We start from the raw sequence: 24,132 nt of genomic DNA on the forward strand, positions 1-24,132 counted from the left end.
AATCTTATCACAGGCACTAATTACTAGCTATGAGATTCAGGGAAATCATTTAACTATGCTTGCCTCCATTTCTTCATCTTTAACATGGACTGGAGAAGGAAATAGCAAACTACTCAAGTATCTTTCTCAAGAAAACCCCAAAAAGGGATCACAGAGACTTAGAACTGTACAGCAACAAGAACAACAACAACAAACCCATCATATGTCTGCTATTACATCATGTCCATTCTTTCAACTCCCTTTGTTAATGCAACCATTTTCTGCTGGCACTGAGAATTAGATTGATATATGAATTGAATATAGAAACTAAAGGAATACTTTCACTGTAGCCCCAAGAATTATTAATATTTACAATTAAAAGAAAAAAAAAAAACCAAAGATGTTCAGAAAGAAAGTTATCTACAAATGTATTGTAATATAGCCTTGGGGTTTAGAAAAGTAATTCAGCTACAAAGTAATTAGGTCAAGAACATCTGCCATTACTTTTGAAGACTAATATTGGAAAGGGCACTCATATGAAGGTTCAGGAGTATTAAGTGATCATTATTCATTAAAGCATACATGGAACTTTCCTTTAAATGAATATAAATATTTCCTCTTTTGTCTTTTGTCAAATTTATAACCTTTGCCTTTGGATAACATAATTTTTAGGGATCTTCTTGTTTTAGTTAATTCTTTCATGCAGTAAACTAAAATAAAACCAAATTAATTTTTTTTTCTCTTCACAAAATTGAAAAAGGGATCAATGAAAAAAAAAAGGTAGCAACTCCCATATTAAGCAATAGACAGATTTTACATATTTTGGTAGAGATAAATCCCTCTCTTAAGTAAATACATATTCTTCCTAGTTCTTTATGTAGAATTTTGCTTTTTGAAAGAAAAACAAAATAATAGCAATGTTGTATTCAATGCACGGAAAATAAAGTGACATAGTAGAATAGATATTACTATTCAAATAATCAGAAAACTGAGGAAGAAAGAAAAGAAGGAAGGAAAGAGGGTGAGAAAAAAAAAGAAAAAAGGGAGAGAAGGAGGAGAAAGAATAAAAGAAAGGATAAAAGAAAAGGAAAAATCATACTCATTACTAGCAAATTTTATGATAATCTCATGAAGAAAAGAAACTCCATACCAAACACATTTTAAAATTTACGAATTGAAAGATTCACACACCCTTTTTATTCTGCTAAGGCTTTCTACACTCAATGTGGTGACAAGATGAGTATCTTCTAGACTATTTAAAGTATAATCCTAGGGGTCCTGGGAGGCACTGTGAATATGTGAAGAAAACTGTGAATTGGGTGTGAATGTAAAGATCAGTATTTGCCAAAATTCAAAACTAGTTTCCTATCTGCAGTGTAAGTTATTGTACAACATTGCTACAGCTAACCCTAAAACCATTTAACTTGCAGCTCAGTCCATGAATTATTTAGAATTGCATTGTTTGGGGGAAGGAAATAGAATGTTACTATTTTCCCCAAAAGGTAATGATTATTTCTATGGAGACAAAACAGCAGACAGGAAAAAAATAATTAGGGACCAAGTCATGTTAGAGACTTTATGAAGTGTAACTCAAAGCTTGATTCAGTAAAACCTATATGGACACTGAATAATATACTTAGTTGAAAACATATTATATATGGATGTGTATTTGTATTTGACTTGCTTTTTTATACAATGTGCTGAGGAAATAAAAATAAAAACAAAAATATTTCATTTGATTATTATATGACTGGTAAAAAATTTCTTTTTCTCAGACATCTAAATTATGCAACCTTCATTTTTGCCATCATTTTCACCCTTGATCTCATATAGTATCTTTGTAACCTATGGGCTTTAACAATTGATTTTTTAAATTATATTTCACTTTTCATAGTTTTCCTGCATCTACTACATTTGTACCTCAATTTTCAGTAATTTAAATTTTGTTTCCTTCCTCCATTATGATGTAAGTTTCTTGAAGGGAGAGATTGTCTTGCTTCTTTATAATCATACCCCCGGTATTTATTACAGTCCTTGGCACTTAACAAGAACTTGATAAGAATGACATTAATAATCTATCTACCTATCTAAGTTTTAGCTATAAAGTAAACTGAATGACCTCTGAGATCCCTTCCTGGACTGTTTTTGTTTTTGTTTTTGTTTTTTTTCCCTCAGTATGTAATTTGACCAGTGTGAAAAATTTGATTTCTTGATTTCCAGAAGATCACATTGACTCATTTTCCTGTCTTTTAGGAAAGACCTCTATCTAATATGTTTTGTTTCTGCTTGAAATCGTAAATACTGAAGTCGTAGCCCAACTTGAGTTGAAGTAGGGTGGAGAACATAATGAACAGATTAAAATAAATGAAATAAAAGGGGATAAGGAAGGGAGTTTGCACAATTTTCTCCACATTCTTCATAAACTTAATGCCTTTGGACTTCTTTGGAACTTTCCATCACATCCCCTCTGTTAGATGTCTTCTCTTCCTGAGTCCTTTTCAGCTTTCCCATGACCCTTAATATGTAAGGAGAATGTAAAATAGGTGCTTAATACGTTCTTGTTGAACATTTTTGGACACATTTACATTTTCATTCCTTACTACCACCACCACTGACACCTGTGACACTTAACATCATCTATGTAGCATAGTTTCTTTCAGTAGAAATTGTGTGGGAATGCACAAAGGATGTTATGATGCTCAAATGAGTCTCAAATGGATGCAAAGCATTATATAATCTTAAAACATTCTATAAATGCCAATTATTATCACTACTGTAATTAGCCTACTATCACCAGGTCTCTGCTCTGAACATGCTTTTATTCCCTGAGCTTTCTATTGCACTTCTGCTGAGTTCAAAGAATATTTATAAAATAATGGGGGAGGGGTAATACTGCTTTATAAATATAAATTTACTCTATATTATTAATTTATCAAGTCTAGACAATGAATAAAAGAATAAACCCAGGTCATATTTGCAACAATTTTCAATTTTTTGAAATATAAATGTTCAAAGTGAAAAATTACAATGGTCTCACCCAGGCTTCTTAATGGTTTCAGTACTTCCCTGAAAAAAACAGCAGTTTGGGCTAATTAAGTATAGATTGGTAGTTATATAAATGATAATAACAGACAGACAAATAGCTAAAAAATATATAGAAAAATACAGATAGGATAAATATTTATAAAACTTTATGTTCTAGGAACTGGGCCAAACTCTTGGTGATACAAATACAAATACAAGCAAATAAATCAATCACTACCTTCAAGATCCTTATCTTCTAACAAGTTAAAATAATATATAAGGGAGTTGGAAAGTTTTAGGATAGAAGGAGTTTCTAAAGGTGAACAAAGTGAAGTAAAAAAACAAATTAAACATGACCTGTCTCTGACATGAATCCGTAAATCAAATGAAGGTAACATCAATCAAGAAAACAAGTCTCAGCATGGAGGAGGGTGAAAAGATGCTGGTAAAGTGTGGGACACTACATCGTAAGTGGTCAAAGTTTAAAAGACCTTCAAAGAAAGACAATACCATGGAACTTCTTTTGAAGAATAATAGATGAGAAAAAATTTTGGAAGATATTAGCCAGAGAATCGATTTTATTCCCAGAGGACCTGAGAATATACATAATATCACCTTTCCAATACAAGGTTTTCTATTTTGTTTTCTTTATAATTTTTTATACTAATGTATTTTATTTATTTTATTAAATATTCCTGATTTCATGTGACTTTTTTGGTATTCATTTTATTTAAATTTTGAGTTCCAAATTTTGTCCCTTTCTTTCCTCATGCTCCATATCTTGTTATATGTTATTTTAATAAAACTTTCTTCTGTAATATCACGAACTGAGTGCTTACAAGTAATATTTTTATTCTAAAGCATAGAAAACTATTTTAAGGCATAGAAAGCTACTCTCACCATCAAAATATTTGAGTCCCTCATAATATAAATATAACATGATATAAAAGATGATATAAAGTTTGTGTCATCACTGCCGTATTAACATTAACATTAATTTGATACAAACAAAACCAAAATAAGTACATTTTTTACATTTGTAATTCCACAAATACCAAATGTAAGAATAAAACTGCAGTTTAATATACTTCGAGTCATTGCATAGCCTCAAAGATTTGGGGATTTTGAATAGAATTTAGAGTTCACTTAATCAAAGTTCCCTATTTTATAGAGGAGAGAAATGAGGACCAAGGGGTGCCAAGTTATTTGACCAAGATCTTGCAGCAAATTAACAGAAAAGGTAGGATTAAAACTTCATTTTCTTGTTTCCCAGTTCATTTGAAATTCTTTTTAAAAAATATTTTTAATTAATTTTCTTATGTTTCCCAATTAAATGTTAAAATGTTACTAATCTTTTGTTTTAATTTAAAGTTCCAGATTTCCCCTGTCCTTTGATTTCTAATTCCCTTCTGAAGAAAGCAAACAAGGAGTTATCCATTATACATGTGAAGTCATGTAAAACATTTAATAACTCTGTTGCAAAAAGAAAACACTAATAAAATAAAACAATATATTTTTAAAAGAATAAAAATGTTTTCTTCATTATGTATTGAGAGTCTATTAAACTTTTTAATATCAACAAAACTGTTTAATATTATCAAAATTTTCTATTTATGTCCTGTGCTGCTCAGATTCATTTGATCAAAACTCTCTTTTATTATTCATGGATATTCTATATACACTTTCCCATTCTGTTCTAATTTCTTTATGGTATAATTATATATCTTGTGCCAATTTTGACCTTATCTAAATATATCATATAATATGATGATCTCTGTCTAGTTATTGTCAAACCGCTTTACAGTTTTCCTGACGTTTTTTGGAGAAATGTTATGTTCTTACCCCAAAGCTTGAATTTTGGGGTTTATCAAAATTAGATTACTCTGGTAATTCATTATTCTTTATTGCATGTCAAATCTATTTCATTTTCTTATCATTCTATTTTTTTAGCCAGTCCAATATTCTTTTTGTGATTATTACTTTATAATATAGTATAATATCTGAAACTATTAGCCTGTCTTTCTTCATATATTTTTCTCTGATTCCCATGATATCTTGATCTCTTGCTTTTCTAGATTAATTTTGTTACTATTTTACTAACTCTATGAAATGATTATTTGGTAGTTTGACTGGTATGACAAGGAATAAGTAAATTAAGTCAGAAATCATATATTTATCATACAAGCAATTGATATTTATCCAATTATTTAGTTTTGTCTTTATTTTTGTGAAAAATATTTTGTAATTGTGTTTAAATAATCCCTGGCTTTATCTTGACAGGTATTTGAATATTTTAGACTGTCTGTCATTATTGTAAATGGAATTTCTGTTTCTATTTCCTGTTGCTCTGCTTTGTTGGTAGTATCCAGAAATACTGATGAATCATGAGGATTTATTTTATATTCTAAAACTTTCCTGAATTTCTTGATCATTTTAATCAGCTTTTTAGTTGATTCTCTAGAATATGGTCATATCATCTGCAGAGTGGTAACTTTGTTTCCTCATTGCTCATTTTTATTCCTTCAATTTATATTTCTTGTCTTGTTGCTATAACTAGCATTTCTAGTATGATATTGAATAATAGTGGTAATAACTGATATCATTGTTTCTCTCATATTCTTATACGGAAAATATCAAGTTTTTCTCCTATAAAGATAATATTTTATATTGATTTTAGATAGATATTACTTATCATTTTTAAAAGGTTCTAATGGTTCCTATTGGTTTTAGTGTTTTTAATAGGAATGGGTGTTATATTTTTCAAAGACTTCTGCATTTTCTTTTTGTTATTGATATAGTCTTTTACTGATACTTGTCCTAACACTGAACCAGCCCTGCATTCTTAGTATAAATCCCAACTAGTTTATAACACATTTTAGTGTATAAAGTCTAATCCTCAGTCATCAGAAATTTCTTTTGATTGGGATGGGAATTTCATTCATAACCTATGAGATTTGTTAATTTTACTGAAGATTGTTGTTTCCATTAAATGATTCTTCAAAAAGATGCTAAATAAGTCAGTTTCTAGACTTGGGAACAAAAAAGCAAACATCATCACAATTTAGGACTACACCCTAACCAAGAAACACTGCCAATAGTTAAATGCTCAAATCATTAGTGTTCTATTTAGGACTGTTTTATTGGGCTAGAAGGGCAGGTTGGAATCTTTGATTGGGGCACTAATTCAGCTTAAAGGAAGGTACTGGTTGAGCTTAAAGTAAGGCCTTTAATCACCATTAGGGAGTCATTGACCCTCATAAATGCACTGCATTAGCATAACTCTCCTATTATCATGTCTAGTCACCTTTTAGTTCTATTGATGGTATGATTTCTGCCTTAGATGTCTAAGAGGGATATTCATTTGAAGTGTGAGGGATAAAAGGGAAGAACTGAGGAAACTTTCATACCTCTACTTTTTTGGTATTTGAGTAATATCTCGGTATCCAATGTACTTCAGTTTAAAGGCTTACTACACTATTACACAAAGAAATAGTTTCTGGTTCATGTTAAGTTTAATAAAACAATATTGAACACAAATAACAATACAGAACAATAGATAAACATTACTGATGAAAAAAATTGCATTATATGATCTCTGGGCAGGTAAAATTTGTTGTGTACTGAGAGGAACAAGGTCTCTTTATTCCAAGAGTGGTCATTTGATTTGGACATTATAGTATGAATTAGAATTCAGTAGGTGGGAAAGTGGAAGGAAGGCTTTCTGGGATTATAGAACAGCAAGCATAGGGAATGTAGTGAAGACAGTATCTTATTTAACTTGAATTTATGACATTGTTATAATACACAAGATCAGCATCTTGATCAGGAAGCCATAACTTTTACATGAAAGGTAAGGGCAGCTGTACACTTTATTAAATTCTACTCGGTTGTGCTAATCCATTAAATTTACCCATTACATAATACATTGTACAACTTAACTCTTATAAAATAGCATCACATGTGGGCTTTTCAGTTTGATGCTCTCCAAGTGGCTCAGAGTATTTTATCTGTGTTTCCAATTTTATTGGTAAAATGAAGATAATGTACCAAGGTCATTGGAAGATTATGAAGATTAATCAATTAGTGTTAGGAGAGATCCTTGAATGTTATTATTGAATAAGTGATTAGTATCATCCTTTTACCATGGCATAATTGTCTACAGACTCCTTTATAAAAACCCTGAAGGGTATGCTAGATAAAAACAAAAATAACTCTACCTACCATACCCAAATCTGTTGAAATACTTAAATTTGTCCTTCAGTTCCCAATTGAAATTGCTAGCATTGGTATGAAAATATGATCTTTTATTGCAATGTTTTCCTCTCTCTCTGGGGTTTATTTATTTATTGGAAAGATTACCTTTTATAAAAATCTGTCATATTTTTATGATGAACTTATTTTAAACACTTTCCATATGGTCCTCAGCAAATGAAGACATATGGTTCATATAACAATACCATATGCTTGCTAATGATATGCTTTACATTACAGCAAACGCATACACTTTTAATTTGTGGAGGAACTCAACTTAAATTATGCTTTTACTTCACTTTATAATAATTTAAACTATTTTAATGGCACTTAAAAACAAATCACCTAACCCATTTTAATCATCTATTGAACATTGCTAGAGGGGAAAAAATAATCATGTATCATTCTGAGAACTATAAAGAAAGTAATGTAATCCTAGAACCATTTAAACAAAATTTAAAGAAAGAATGTTTACCCCTTACAGTTTCAGATTAACTTAATGTGACCAGAAAGGACTATATATATATATATATATATATATATATATATATATATATATATATATATATATATATATATATATATATATATATATATATATATATGTAATTACATGTAATTCAATCAAATTTTTTGATTGTGTTCTATGTATAAAGGTACACCACATTGTAAATTATATAGAAGTGGTATAATGGATGTTTTCAGAGAAATGTTGACTATTAAAAAAGATAATTGGTTTCATCAGAAAATCAGGGGGAAGAAAACTGGCAGACAGACTGTGTGTTCTATTTATTATTCATACAATGTTAAAAGAAATCAAATAGAATTCCAGGTCATCTTGAGTGATTCCCCTGTGTTGAATTTAGGTGAAGACATGAAGGAGACTTACATAGCATGAATGTATTGAAATTTGCACCATTAAAAATAATATATACATCAATGAGATCACAGAACACTGGAGTAAACTGGTACTACTTGTAAGGTTGAGTGTTGATAATTATATAAAATTCATATAATCAGAGAATGCCAGAGTTAACATGAATATTAAAAATCATTTAGTATAATCCATTACAACATACATGATATGTGTTCAATTATGCTTTGTTTGAAGATCCTTAGAGAGAAATGAATCATATTGTTTACTTCAATAGACTTTTCATTTCAGCAAATATTTACTATTCTTCTTGCTATTTTAGTGGAAAATATGGAGACATAAGCTAAATGATAAAATATGTAGATTAAAAATGACTTGAGAGGCCAATTCAAAGGGTAGTCATCTGTGGTTTGTTTTCACCTTGGAAAAAAGTCTCTACTGGAATGTCTCATGGAATTATTCCACTAAACTTGTGTTGTTAAATATTGTCTTTAATTAATGTTTCAAAGAAGAATATAGAAGGCATCCTTATGAAATTTTCTAATAACACAAAGCTGGAAGGAGCAACTAATATGTTGGGTAATAGGGTCATAATCTTGAAAGTGTTTGAATCTCTAGAACATCAGCATTAATTTAATATAATGAAATAGATGAGGATCACCATACATTTTTACACTTAAGTTCAAAAATTGACTGCAAAGATTTAAAATGTGTGAAGATATAATTAGAAGTTTGAAAATAAATCTAGGTTTTTGTGGACTGCAAGCTCAATGTAAGTCAATAGTAAGGCTGTCAAGAAAGTGAATTTGACCTTGGCTTCTATTAAAGGAGACAGTGCACAAAAAAGGAAAAGGAAGAAAGAAAAAATGACTTTGAGAAAATTTGCACATGAGAATTTGGTAGAGAATATCATAATAGGAGTCATGGAGGAAGTGGTAATAAGATTATATAAAAAGAAAAGAAATATGTTGATAGCTATAGATAAAAAGGGTATAAATCCCAAAGATGAGATCTGGGTAATTACACAAAAGTATGGATTGCAGTTCCATGGGAAATTGCTAACAGTGCAGTTTGATTGGTGAATGAATGGAGCTGAGTCATGTGAAATAATTATTAGAAAGTAGGACAATAATCAGATTAAGAAAGTCCGTTAAAACGTGGATAAGGAGTCTGTTTTATCTTGTAAGTAAATGTGTATCACCAGTTTTGTTTGTTGGCTTGTTTTTGGCCAGGAAGTACATATACAGTATTACTCAGATCACTTGGGTCCCAGTGTGAGTCAAAATGATCAGTTAGGAGGATATTAGAATATTTCAGATGTGATATGATCAGGACTTGAACTAGGATAGTATGAATATTATTGGAGAAGAGTTAATGAATGCCACAGTGGAAAAAGACTTTAAAATATTTGGTAATTGAAAGTGAGACAAGATTACCAGAGTTTTAAATCTGGATAATAGTATCATTAAGAAAAAATAGAGGATTTTGAAAGAAAAGGAATTTTTTTGAGAAGATGAGTTCATTTTTAATGTGTCAAGTTTGAAATGATAATTAGAGGTTTAAATGATTATGTCCAACAGGCATTTGTAGATGACCGATTAGATCTTTAAAAATGACTAACATGATATATAAAGATTTAAGTCACTTGTATTGTGGTGAAACAGGATTTGTTGGAGAGAATGAGATGACCAATAAAAAGTGTATGCAGAGATTAGCACTTAAGAAAATTTGGGAAGAAGATTCCATCTCTCTCACAACTCAACACATATAGGGGAAAGAAGTAGGATGATGAGCTAGAAAAAAAAAGAGATCTAAAATAAACAGCTAGATAGTAAAATAAATGCCAGGAGAGAGAAATACCTTACAAATCAAGGGAGTAGAGAATACCTGTCGTTCAACAGTATCAGTTGCTTCAGTAAGATCAAGGAGGAGTAAGGATTAAAAAAATAATTTGATTTATCTGTTAAGAAACTCAATCACTCTGGAGAAAGCAGTGCCATGTGGTGTTAGAGTCAAAAATCTCATAAGAGACTGGATTCCTCATAAGAGGAATGAATGGGCAATGAGAAAGTGAAGGCAATAAATTCAGATTGCATTTACTAAAACTTAAGTCATGAAGGAAAGAAGAAAACTAAAATGAGACTTTGAGGAGCTACGAGGTCAGGAGAAAGTATTTTAAACATTGGTGATATCACAGCATGATTGCAGATAATACATAGAGGTTGAAGATGTTAAAGAGGAAATATTTAATGGGGAAAGCTATCTGAGAATTTGAAAGCAGTAAGAAGAGTAAAATAATTGGGGTTTGACAAATCAAATGTCACAAGATTGGCACGAAGGGGGAGAGGATGAATGAATGAATATATTGGGATGTGAGTGAGGGAGTTTGATACATGGATGAAGGGAAATGAAAGTCCTTTCTACAAATTCCACTTATCTCAATATTAAGGTTCATGTTTCTACTCTCAGAGAGTTTAAGGCAGCTAGGTGGCATAATGGATAGAGTACTGGTCTTGAAGTCAAGAAGATGTGACTTCACAACCTCATCCAAAACTTATTACTTGTATAATCCTGAGGATGTTATTAAATCTCAGGCTACCTATGTTTTTTCATCTGTGAAATGGGGATAGGGATCATCAACTGGACAAGATTGTCATGAGAATAAAATGAAATAATATTTGCAAAACACTTTGCAAATCTAAATGTGGACTATTATTATCTAGTTTCAAGGAGTTTGTAATTATTATGTCTATTTAATATACTGATATCATATGGAGTATAGTATTAGAAGACAATAAATTCAAAGTTGATGAGAATTCACAGGCTAGATGGAATTTGGTATTTTGGGGAAAACTTACCTACTTCAAGAGATGGGGGGAGATAAGATGAGGAAAAATGGAAGGACCAGACCTATGTTTACACTAAAACAGGACATCTCAGTTATGAATTTTCCTCTAGAAATTAAAATTAGCGGCTGCTTCTCAGAAATTTGTAGCTTTAAAGATATTCCTGGGGATACTAAGAGGTTGAATTGAACAGAATCAAATAATCTATGTGTGTCCAAGCAGGAGATAAACTTAGTTTTACAAACAAGACTGGTTCTTGGTACATAAAAAAGCAGAGCTTTTTTAAAACTGTGAGTTGTGACCCCACAGAGGGTCACATAACTGAAGGTGGGTGGTCAAAAACTTATGATTTATTATCAGCAAATGTTTGATTTGTATAACAGTTTTATAACCGTATCTACCTGGGGTCATGTAAAAATTTCTCAGACAAAAAGAGGTTGCAAAGGGAACAAAGTTTAAGAAGCCCTGTACTATACCATGTCTCTTCCTTAATTTAATAGTCAAGTTTAAAAATAAGCAACATATATTAAGTACCTACTTTATGCAGGGAACTATATTATGTATTGGAGATACATGTAGAGGCAAAAGGTAGTCCATCCTCAAGGAGCTTGCAAATAGGGACGACAACAAATAAGCTTTCTATAAGATTAATAGGAAATAATGTATAGAGGTACTGGGAATAGAATGAAGAAAAAAAATAAGATTTATTTGGAACTTAAAGCATGTTAGGAAAAGGAGTAGGAAGAGAAGAGGGGGAAGAATATTATATGGATAAGGAGACAGTAAGGGAAAATTCCTGCAGCCAAGTGATAAAGTCTTATTCCCAAATATCAAGGATGTCAGTATTATTTGATTACTTAGCTGAGGTGAGGGAAATGATGTAAAACACCAGGTAGGAGGAGGCAAGGTTATAAAGGACTTTGAACACCAAGCAAATCATTTCTTAGTTTATCTTGGAAGCAATAAAGAACCATTCAAGGGTAATGCATAGAGAAGTGACATAATCAGACCTATGCATTAAGAAATTCACTTTAAAGCCTTTAAAGGCTGAATGTAGAATGGAGTTCAGTGGATTGAGACAATGCAGGGAGACCACAGGCAGGATGTTAACAATAATCTAGTTATGAAATGTTGTGGGCCTGCACCATAGTGGTAGCTGTGTAAGAGGAGAAAAATGATTTTATTTGAAATATTTTACAAAGTTGAAAATGACAAAATTTGAGAAAAGACAGGAAATGACAGAAATGAGAGCGTGATGACTTGAATATTAATCCTAGGTTGCATGACTGAGATAATGTTGACTTCTTTTAGTTACAAGGAAGATATGGGCTGGTGCAGGAAAGAAAAAAATAGCTTGTTTTGAATGTTGATTTTAATATGACTCTTGGATATACTTTTTAAAAAAAATATTTATTTTTATTAAAACTTTTTATTTTTAAAACCTATGAAGAGCTAATTTTCAACATTCACCCTTGCAAAACCTTGTGTTCCAAATTTTCCCTCACTTCCTTTCATCCTTCTTATAGATAGCAAGAAATTCAATATATGCAGTTCTTCTATACATATTCCCACAATTATCATACTACACAATAATAATCAGATCAAAATAAAAAAAAATTAGAAAGAATAAAAAAAGGCAAACAACAACAAAAAAGAGTGAAAATACTATGTTATGATCTACATTTAGTTCTCACAGTCCTCTCTCTGAGTGCAGATGGCTCTCCATCCCAAGACCATTGGAACTGGCCTGAATCATCTCATTGTTGAAAAGAGTCACGTCCATCAGAACTGATCATCATATAATCCTCTTCTTGCTGTGTACAATGATCTCCTTGTTCTGCTCACCTCACTCAACATCAATATATAGAAGTCTCTCCAGTCGTCTCTGAAATCATCCTCTTAATTTTTTCTTATATAACAATAATATTTCATAACATTCATATACCATAACTTACCTAGCCATTCTTCAACTAATGGACATCCTATAGTTTCTTGGCACTACAAAAAGGGCTGCCACAAACATTTTTGCATATATAACTAGCTTTCTCTCCTTTATGATCTCTGTAGAATACAAGTCCAGTAGAAACATTGTTGAATCAAAAGTTATAGACAGTTTGATAGCCCTTTGGACATAGTTCCAGATTTCTCTCCAGAATAGTTGAATCAGCTGACAACTCCACCAACAACGTATTAATATACCAATTTTCTCACATCCCCTCCAATATTCATCATTATCTTTTCCTGTCATTTTAGCCAATGTGAGAGGTGTGTAGTAGTTACCTCAGAGTGGGATTAATCTTCAGTTCTTTGATCAATACTGATGTAGAGCACATTTTCATTGGACTAGAAATGGTTTCAATTTCTTTAGCAGAAAATATCCTTTGACCATTTATCAATTGGAAAATAGCTTGGATTCTTATAAATTTGAGTCAATTATATATATTATATGTGTATGTGTCTGTGTGTGAAATGAGATTTTTTTCAGAACACTTAAATGTAATTTTCCCCAGCTTTTTGCTTCCCTTTCTAATTCTTGTCTATATTAGTTTTGTTTGTACAAAACCTCTTTAAATTAATATGATAAAATATATATTCTGAATTCAATAATGTACTCTGATTCTTCTTTGGACACAACTTGCTTTTCCACAGATCTGAGAGGCAAACTATGCTTTGTTCTTGTAATTTGCTTATACTATCACTCTTTATTTCTAAATCATGAACCCATTTCAACCTTACGTTCTTATCCCAAAAGCTGGGGTCTTAGGATTTGTCAAACACTGGATTGCTATAGTCATTTATTATTTTGTTCTATGAACCTAACCTTTTTCTCTGATCAACTGTTCTATTTTTAGGTAGTACCAAATGGTTTTGATGACTTCTGCTTTATAATATAATTTTACATCTGGTATAGCTAGGCTACCTTCATTTGCTTTTTTTTTTTTTTTTTTTTTTTTTTTTTTTAATTCCCTTGAAATTCTTGACCTTTTGTTCTTCCAGATGAATTTTGTTGTTATTTTTTCTATGTCAGTAAAATAGTTTTGTGGGAGTTTGATTGGTGTAGCACTAAATAAGTAGGTTGGTTTTGGTAATATTGTCATTTTTATTATATTTGCTTTGACCTGTCCAAGAGCACTTAATATTTTTCCAATTGTTTAGATCTGATTTTATTTATGTGGAGAGTGTTTTGTAGTTTTTCTCATATAGTTCCTGACTTTACCTTGGCAGATAAATTTCCAAATATTTTATACTGTCGACAGTTATTTCAAATGGAATTTCTCTTTGTATCTCTTGCTTTTTGGTTTTGTTAATGATGCATAAAAATGCTGATGATTTATGTGGATTTATTTTGTATCCTGCAACTTTGCTAAAGTTGTGGATTATTTCTAATAGTTTTTCAGTTGGTTTTCTAGGATTCTCTAAGTATACCATCATATAATCTGCAAAGACTGATAATTTAGTTTCTTCATTACCTACCCTAATTATTTAAATCTCTTTTTCTTGTTGCCAAAACTAACATTTCTAATATAATATAATGTAATGTAATATTATATTATATTATAATATAATATAATATAATATAATATAATATAATATAATATAATATAATATAATATAATATAATGTAATGTAATATAATATAATATAATATAATATAATATAATATAATATAATATAATATAATATAATATAATATAATATAATATAATATAATGTAATGTAATGTAATGTAATGTAATAATAGTAATGGTGATAGTGGGCAACCTTGTTTCACACCTGATCTTATTGGGAATGCTTCTAGTTTTTACATCTGATGCCTACTGATGGCTTAAAGGGATACTATTGATCATTTTTAGGAAATCTCCACTTATACTTTCTAGTGTTTTTAATAGGAATGGATATTGGATTTTATCAAATGCTTTTTCTGCATCTTTTGAGATAATCATATGATTTTTGTTAATGTAGTCAATTATGCAAATAGTTTTTCCAATATTGAACCAGCCCTATTGTTGGTATAAATCCTACTTGGTCATGGTGTATCATGCTGTAATCTCTGTGTTAATATTTTATTTAAGATTTTTGCATCAATATTCACTAGGGGAATTGGTCTATAATTTCCTTTCTCTGTTTTCAACCTAACTGGTTTACATATCAGCATCATGTCTGAGTCATAAAAAGAATTTCCTTCTTTACCTATTTTTTCAAATAGTTTGTATAATATTGAACTTTATTATTTTTTAAATGTTTGGTAGAATTCACATGTAAATCCACCTGGCCCTGGAGATATTTTCTCATGGATCTGATTAAAAACCTATTAAATTCCTTTTTCTAAAATGGGATTATTTGAATAATTTATTTCCTCCTCTGTTATTTTGGGCAGTCTATATTTTTGTAAGTTTTCATTCATCTTAGATTATCATATTTATTGGCATACAGTTGGGGAAAACAGCTCCTAATTATTGCTCTAATTTACTCATTATTGATGGAAAATTCACCCTTTCCATTTTTGATAAAAACAAATTGATGTACTTTCCTTTTTGTAATAAAATTAGCTGAAGGTTTATCTATTTTGTTGATTTCCCCCCACAAAACCAGCTCTAAGTTCTATTTATTAGTTCAATAGTTTTTTTTTTATTTTACTTTCAATTTTATTAATCTCCCTTTTATTTTCAAAATTTCAAATTTTATATTTAATTGGAGGTTTTTAATTTGTTTTTCTTCCCCTTAGCTTTTTTAGTTGCATGTCCAATTCATTGATCTTCTCTTTCTCTGTTTTATACAAGTAAACATCTAGAAATATAAAACTGCTTCTCTAAGAAGTGCTTTGACTACATCCCATAAATTTTGGTATGTAGTCTCATTATTGTCATTTTCTTGGATGAAATTGCCATTCTTATCAATGATTTGTTATTTCACTCATTCATTCTTTAGGATCAGATTATTTAATTTTCAATTAAATTTTAGTCTATTTTGCCCTGGAACTTTATTATATGTAACTTTTATTGCATCACAATTTGAAAAAAAGATTCATTTACTATTTCTGCCTTTCTGCATTTGATATTTTTATGACCTAATATATGGTCAAATTTTTGTGTAGGATCCAAGAACTGCCAAGAAAAAAAGTATGCTCTCTTCTGTCTGCATTCAAGTTTCTCCAAAGGTCTATCATATATAACTTTTCTAAAATCTTTGTGTCTTCTTAAGTTCTTATTTATTTTGTGATTTGATTTGTCTGTTTCTGAGTGCAAGGTTGAAGTCCCCCACTAGTATAGTCTAGCTGTTTATTTCTTTTTACATCTCTCTTAACTTCTCTAGGAATTTGTATGCTATACCACTTGGTGCATATATGTTTAGTTTTGATATTACTTCATTATCTATGGTACCCTTTAGTAAGATATGTTTTCCATCTTTATCTCTTTTTATTAGATCTATTTTTGCTTTTGCTTCATCTGAGATACAGTATAGCTATTCCTGTTTATTTCTTCTTCAGCATAATATATTCTGCTCCAACCTTTTTCCCTTTACTCTGTATGTATCCCTCTGCTTTAAATGTCTTTCTTGTAAACAATATATTGTAGAATTCTGACTTTTAAGCCTGTCTGCTATTGGTTTCTGTTTTATGGGAAATTTCATCCCATTCACATTCATAATTAAAATTACTAATTCTGTATTCCCTGCCATCTTATTTCCCTCAAGTTATATTTTTCTCTTTACTTTCCCTCTTTCCCTCCTTCCCAGGGTTTGCTTCTCACCACCACTTCCCTCAAACAACCCTCCCCTTTTACCATTCTTCTCCCTTTCTTATACCTTTCCCCTGTTTCTTATGTTCTTCCTTCCATTAGCCTTATTTTTTCCTTTCCCCATTTCCTTCCTACTTCCCTAGGGAGTGAGATAAGTTTCTCTGTGAAGCTAAATATGTCTGATATTCACTCTTTGAACCAAATTTGATGAGAGTAAGATTCACCCAGTGTTTACTCCCCTCCCTTCTTTCTCTTAATCGTAGTAGGTCTTTTTTGCATTTTCATGAAATGTAATTTTCCCCATTTTATCTCCGTTTTCCTCTTCTTCCAGGACAATCCTCTTTCCATCTCTAGTTTCCTTTTTATATTATCTCAATAAATCTAAATTATACCTGCACCCTGGAGATATATCCTTAACAGAAATAAAGTTTTCAAAATTAAATCTATCATCTTCCCCTATATGGATATAAGCTTTTTAACTTATACAAGTTGTTTTTTTTTTCTTTCCTTTGCATATTTTTATGCTTCTCTTGAGTTCTATATTTGCAGATCAAATTTTCTGTTCAGCTCTGGTCTTTTCATAACAAATAAATGAAATTAATCTTTATCATTGAATATCCATCTTTTTCCATGGATAATAATGCTTAATTTTGCTGCATATTTGATTCTTGGCTGCAATAATCTAAGTTCTTTTGCCTTTCAGAATTCAGATACCAAGTCCTTCAGTTCTTTAAAGTAGAAGCTGCTAGGTCCTGAGTAACCTTATTGTGGCTTCTTGATATTTGCATTGTTTCTTTCTCGCTGCTTCAGTATTTTCTCGTGATCCAACAATTGCAAAATTTAGCTATGATATAACTTGGTTTTATTTTAGGGGTTTTATTAGGTTTTATTTTTCAGGAGGTAATTAGTGAATTCTTTCAATGGCTCTATTATCCTATAGTTCCAGGATACCTGGGTAGTTTTTCCTTGATGATTTCAAAAAAGATCATGTCTAGACTATTTTTTCATCATGGTTTCAGGAAGTCCAATAATTCTTACATTGGTTCCCCAAGATTTATTTTCTGGATCAGTTGTTTTTCCAATTGCAATGTTCCAGTCTAGCTCCTCTGAAGGGCTCAGAATAAGTCTTTGTCAGGATAAGTAAAAGTCCTTGCCCCACGTTGTGGATGCCAATTTTTAATGTGCCGTGCTATTGTCTCTAGAGACTGCCGATTGCTCTCTGGGAGGATATCTGCTGTGTTAACTCAAATCTCTCAGACAGATTCTTCTTCCAGTAGAGAGCCAGTGTCTCCAGACAGTTGCCATCAACTCCTGTCCAGAGTAGTGATTTCCCTCTTTTATCCTCCCAGAAACTGGGTGTGGGATAATGCAAGGGCTTCTGGGAAAAATTACTTCAACCAATGAACTTGCTCCTCCTAAGCATGCAAGCTCTTCCCCAGAAATTCACAAGTAAAACTCCCAGTCATGGCTGGAACTAGAGAATTGTCAAGTACCGACTTAGCACTTAGTAAGAACCTAACACCACTGAAGTATTTTACATTTTCTTCTATTTTTTTTTTAACTTTTGGTTTTGTTTGACTGATTCTTTATGTCTCATGGAGTCATTCACTTCTATTTGTACAATTCTAATTTTTAGTGATTTTCTTCAATTAGACTTTTTATCTCCTTTTGCATTTGGCCAATTGAATTTTTAAATGAGTTGTTTTGTTCAATGTAAAAACTCTGTTTTTCAAGAAGTTTTTTTTTTCCATTTTGTCAAATTTATTTTGTAAGGAATTATATCCTTTTTCCATCCCAATAAATGCATTTTCTAAAGAGTTTTCTTATGAAACTTTCTGTGTTTCCTTTTCCAAACTCTCTTGAAATATTCCCATTTCCTTTCCCCATTCTTCTTCTACTTCTCTTTTAAGATACTTTTTGGATATGCACTGAATTCTGGCCAAGATTGCAGAGAAGAGGCACACATCTGCTTAAGCTCTGCATTCTCTCTCAGAATTTATTTCATGACAAGCCTCGGAATTAATGCTTCACCAGAAAAAACCCCATAAATAATTGCCAACTGAAGAAATCCTTGAAATTCACCAGAAAAGGTCTGTTTTTGCTAGGGGGCAAGGATGAACAGATTGGGTGCAGGCTGAGGTCAAGCAGGAGAGCTTGTAAGGCAACTCACACTGTGGAAGACCTGAGGGGGGAGGGGTGCTATCCCTGCTGTTTCTGAGGAATAACCTTTACCACAGTGTGGATATTCTGTCTTGGCAGCAAGCCAGGATCAGCAGAGAAGCTGTAAACATAGGAGGTAAATAATAAAACCCAGAAAAGCTAGTGTCTCTCAGGATCTGGACACCCCCACCACCACCTGATGTGACAGCCCATTCTTAGAGCCTCAGAGTCCCAGAGCACAGATGCAGTGCAGTCATTGCTGTCCTGCTATTGCCTCGCTGCTGTCGCCCACAGTCTGTAGAGAAAGCACGGTAACACCATACAACCCCACCTCCAGAAAAAGCAGACAATTTCTTTTTCTTGTTAATTTCTTTTATTTGATTCTTCTTTGACAAAATGAACAAAAAAATTTAAAAGGACTCTAACCATTGATAGCTTATATATAGATAAGAAGCAGACTTTAAACCCTGAGGAGACTAAAAACAGACTGTCCCCAGAAGAATCCTCAAAGGGGAATATGATCTGCTCCTCAATACACAAAATAGTCATAAAAGAAATCATAAAGATCCTCACAAGAGAGCTAGAAACAAAATGGGGAAAGGAAAGGGAAGCCTGGCCAGAGAGTCTGAATAAGTCATTCTACTCATTTAAAGATAGAGTGGATAAAGAAATCAAATTTTTAAAAAACAGAATTAGTGAGTTGGAAAAAGAAAATAACTCTAAAAAATAAAATTGGTGAAATGGAAAAAAAATTCCATAGAACAAAACAACTCACTTAAAAACTCAATTGGACAATTAGAAAAAAAATATAAAAAAGTGAATGAAGAAAATACATCATTAAAAATCATAATCAAACAAATGGAAGTGAATGACTCAAGGAGACACCAAGAATCAGTCAAGAAAAATCAGAAAAATGAAACAATGGGAAAAAATGTCAAGTACCTTCTTGGGAAGACAACAGACCTGGAAACAGATCCAGGAGAGAAAATCTGAGAATAACTGGACTCCCTGAAAAATATGAGGGACAAAAGAGTCTGGATACTATTTTCCAGGAAATTGTCAAAGAGAACTGCCCAGATGTTTTAGAAAAAGAGGGTAAAATAGACATTGAAAAAATTCTTTGATCACCTACTGAAAGGGAACCCTAAAATCAAAATATCAAGAAATATAGTGGCTGAGTTCAAGAACCATCAGACGAAGGAAAAAATATTGCAAGCTGCTAGAAAAAACCATTCAAATATATAGGAGCCACAATAAGGATTACCCAGGATCTAGCAGCATTCACATTAAAGGATCAAAGGGCCTGGAATATGATATTCTGAAAGGCTAAGGAACTTAGTATGCAGCCAAGAATAACTTACACAGCAAAAATGAGCATCTTTTCCAGGGAAGAAGATAGACATTCAACAAAATAAAGGAATTCCATTTATTCTTGATGAAAAAACCATATCTATACAAAAAGTTTGATCGCCAAATAAAAATTCAAGAGATTTCTAAAAAGGTAAAATGAAATCTTGAGAACTATATTTCTGCCATAAAGATATATAAAGAACACGTGTATAATTTGTTCTAGAAATTAGAGGTGGTAAGGAAATTGTAACAGGAAAAAGGGTAAAGTGGTGGTACTACATCTCGGGAAGAGGCAAAGGTAACCTATTATAGCTTAGAGAAAGAATGGAGGGGGAAGAACATAGTGTGTATCATATTCTCATTAGAATTGGCTTAAAGAGAAAAATATAGACATATCCAATTGATGGTAAAACTCCTTCCACTTCATTGAAAAGTGGGAGGGCAAAAGTGAAAAGGGAAGGAGTAAGCTAAGCAAAAGGGAATAAAGAAATTGTGATGAAAAGGGGTAAAATAGGGGGAGGAAGTTCAAGGTAGGGGAGGGATACTAAAAAGGGAGGGCAGTGAGAAGCAAGTGGTACTCACAAGTTTAATACTGGGGAGGGGAGGAAGGCGGAAAGAAAGGAGAAAAGCATAAGCAGGGTCTAACATGATGGAAAGTAATACAGAATTAGTCATTTTAATCATAAATGTGAATGAGGTAAACTCCCCCATAAAAAGGAAGTGGTTAGCATACTGGATTAAAAGCCAGAATCCTACAATATGTTGTTCACAGGAAACACACCTGAAACAGGATGATACATAAAAAATAAAGGTAAAAGATTGGAACAAAATCTACTATGCTTCTGGTGAAGCCAAAAAATCAGGGGCAGCCATCCTCATCTCATATCAAGCAAAAGCAAAAATTGATCTAATTAAAACAGATAAAAAGGGCACTATATCTTGCTAAAGGGTAACATAGATAATGAAGCTGTATCAATATTAAACATATACACACCAAGTGGTGCAGCATCTAAATTCTTAAAAGAAAAATTAAGAAAGCTGGATGAAGAAATAGACAGCAAAACTATAATAGTGGGGGATCTCAACCTTGCACTCTCAGAATTAGATAAATCAAACCACAAAATAAATAAGAAAGAAGTCAAAGAGGTAAATAGAATACTAGCAAAGTTTATATGACAGATCTTTGGAGAAAACTAAATGGACACAGAAAGGAGTGTACTTTTTTCTCAGCAGTTCATGGAACCTGAACAAAAATTGACCCTATATTAGGACATAAAAACCTCAAAATCAAATGCAGTAAGGCAGAAATAGTAAATGCATCCTTTTCAGACCAAAAATGCAATGAAAATTACATTCAATAAAAAGCCAGGGGAAAATAGACCAAAAACAATTGGAAACTAACTAATCTTATACTAAAGAATGATTGTGTGAAACAGCAAATCATAGACATAATTAATAACTTCACCCAAAAAAATGACTATAATGAGACATCATACCAAAACGTGTGGGATATAGCCAAAGCAGTAATAAAGGGAAAGTTTATATCTCTAGAGGCTTACTTGCATAAAATAGAGAAAGAGAAGTTCGATGAATTGGGCTTACAACTAAAAATGCTAGATAAGGAACAAATTAAAAACCCCCAGACAAATAAGAAAACTGAAATTCTAAAAATAAAAGGAGAGATTAATAAAATTGAAAGTAAAAAAACAAAACAAAACAAAACAAAAAACAAACAAACAAAAAAACCTATTGAATTAATTAATAAAACTAAGAGTTGGTTCTATGAAAAAAACAACAAAATAGACAAACGCTTAGTAAATCTGATTAAAAAAAGGAAAGAGGAAAAGCAAATTGTTAGTCTTAAAAATGAAAAGGGAGAACTCACCACCAATTAAGAGGAAATTAGAACAATAATTAGGAGTTACTTTGCCCAACTATATGCCAATCAATTCGATAACTTAAATGAAATGGAAGAATATCTTCAAAAAATATAGCTTGCCCAGATTAACAGAGGAAGAAGTAAATAGTCTCAATAGTCCCATTTCAGAAAAAAAAAAATAGAACAAGCTATTAACCAATTCCCTAAGAAAAAATCTCCAGGACCAGATGGATTACATGTGAATTCTACCAAACATCTAAAGAACAACTAACTCCAATTCTATATAAACTATTTGAAAAAATAGAGAATGAAGGAATCCTACCAAATTCCTTTTATGACCCAGACATGGTACTGATACCTAAACCAGGTAGGTTGAAAACAGAGAAAGAAAATTGTAGGCCCATCACCCTGAATATTGATGCTAAAATCTTAAATAAAATATTAGCAAAAAGACTTCAGAAAATCATCCCTAGAATAATACACTATGACCAAGTGTGATTTATATCAGTAATGCAGAGCTGGTTCAATATTAGAAAAACAACTAGCATAATCAACTATATCAATAACAAAATTAACAAAAACAATATGATCATCTCAATAGATGCAGAAAAAGCATTTGATAAAATCCAACATCCATTCCTACTAAAAATGCTTGAGAGTATATTATTAATGGACTATTCCTTAAAATAATCAGGAGCATATATTTAAAACCGTCAGTAAATATCATATGTAATGGCGATAAACTGGAACCTTTCCCAGTAAGATCAGGAGTGAAACAAGGTTGTCCACTATCACCATTACTATTTATTATTATATTAGAAATGCTAGCTTCGGCAATAAGAGTCAAGAAAGTGATTAAAGGAATTACAGTAGGTATTGAGGAAACCAAACTATTACTCTTTGCAGATAATATGATGGCATCCTTAGAGAATCCCAAACATTCTGCTAAAAAGCTATAGAAATAATTCATAACTTTAGCAAAGTTGCAGGATACAAAATAAATCCACATAAATTCTCAGCATTTTCATACATTACTAACAAAATCCAACAGTAAGAGATACAAAGAGAAATTCCATTCAAAATAACTTTTGATAGTATGAAATATTTGGGAATCTATCTACAAGGAAAGTCAGGGCTCATATGAGCAAAATTATGAAACACTTGCCACAAAAATAAAGTCAGATTTAAATAATTGGAAAGACATTAAGTGCTCTTGGATAGGCTGAGCAAATATAATAAAGATGGCAATACTCCATAAACTAATCTATTTATTTAATGCTATACCAATCAGACTCCCAAGAAACTATTTCAATGACCTAGAGAAAATAACAACAAAATTCATATGGAAGAACAAAAGGTCAAGAATTTCAAGGGAATTAATGAAAAAAAAAAATCAAGTGAAAGTGGCTTAGCTGTACCTGATTTAAAAGTATATTATAAAGCAGCAGTCACCAAAATCCTTTGTTATTGGATAAGAAATAGACTAGTTTATCAGTGCAATAGATTAGGTTCATAGGACAAAATAGTGAACAACTATGGCAATCAAGTGTTTGGCAAACCCAAAGATCCAAACTTTTGGGATAAGAATTCATTATTTGACAAAAACTACTTGGAAAAATGGAAATTATTATGGCAGAAATTAGGCATGGACCCACACTTAACACCACATACCAAGATAAGATGAAAATGGATCTATGATTTAGTCATAAAGAATGAGATCATAAATAAATTAGAGGAACATAGGATAGTTTATCTCTCAGACTTGGGGAGGAGGAAGGAAATTGTGACCAAAGGAGAACTAGAGATCATTACTGATCACAAAATAGAAAATTTTGATCACATTAAATGAAAAAGCTTTTGTACTAACAAAACTAATACAAAGAAGATTAGAAGGGAAGCAATAAACTGGAAAAACATTTTTAGAGTTAAAGTTTCTGATAAAGGCTTCATCTCCAAAATATATAGAGAACTGACTAATTTATAAGAAAGCAAGCCATTCTCCAATTGATAAATGGTCAAAGGATATAACCA

Source organism: Sminthopsis crassicaudata, chromosome 6 (assembly GCF_048593235.1).
Source record: "Sminthopsis crassicaudata isolate SCR6 chromosome 6, ASM4859323v1, whole genome shotgun sequence".
Taxonomy (NCBI): domain Eukaryota; kingdom Metazoa; phylum Chordata; class Mammalia; order Dasyuromorphia; family Dasyuridae; genus Sminthopsis; species Sminthopsis crassicaudata.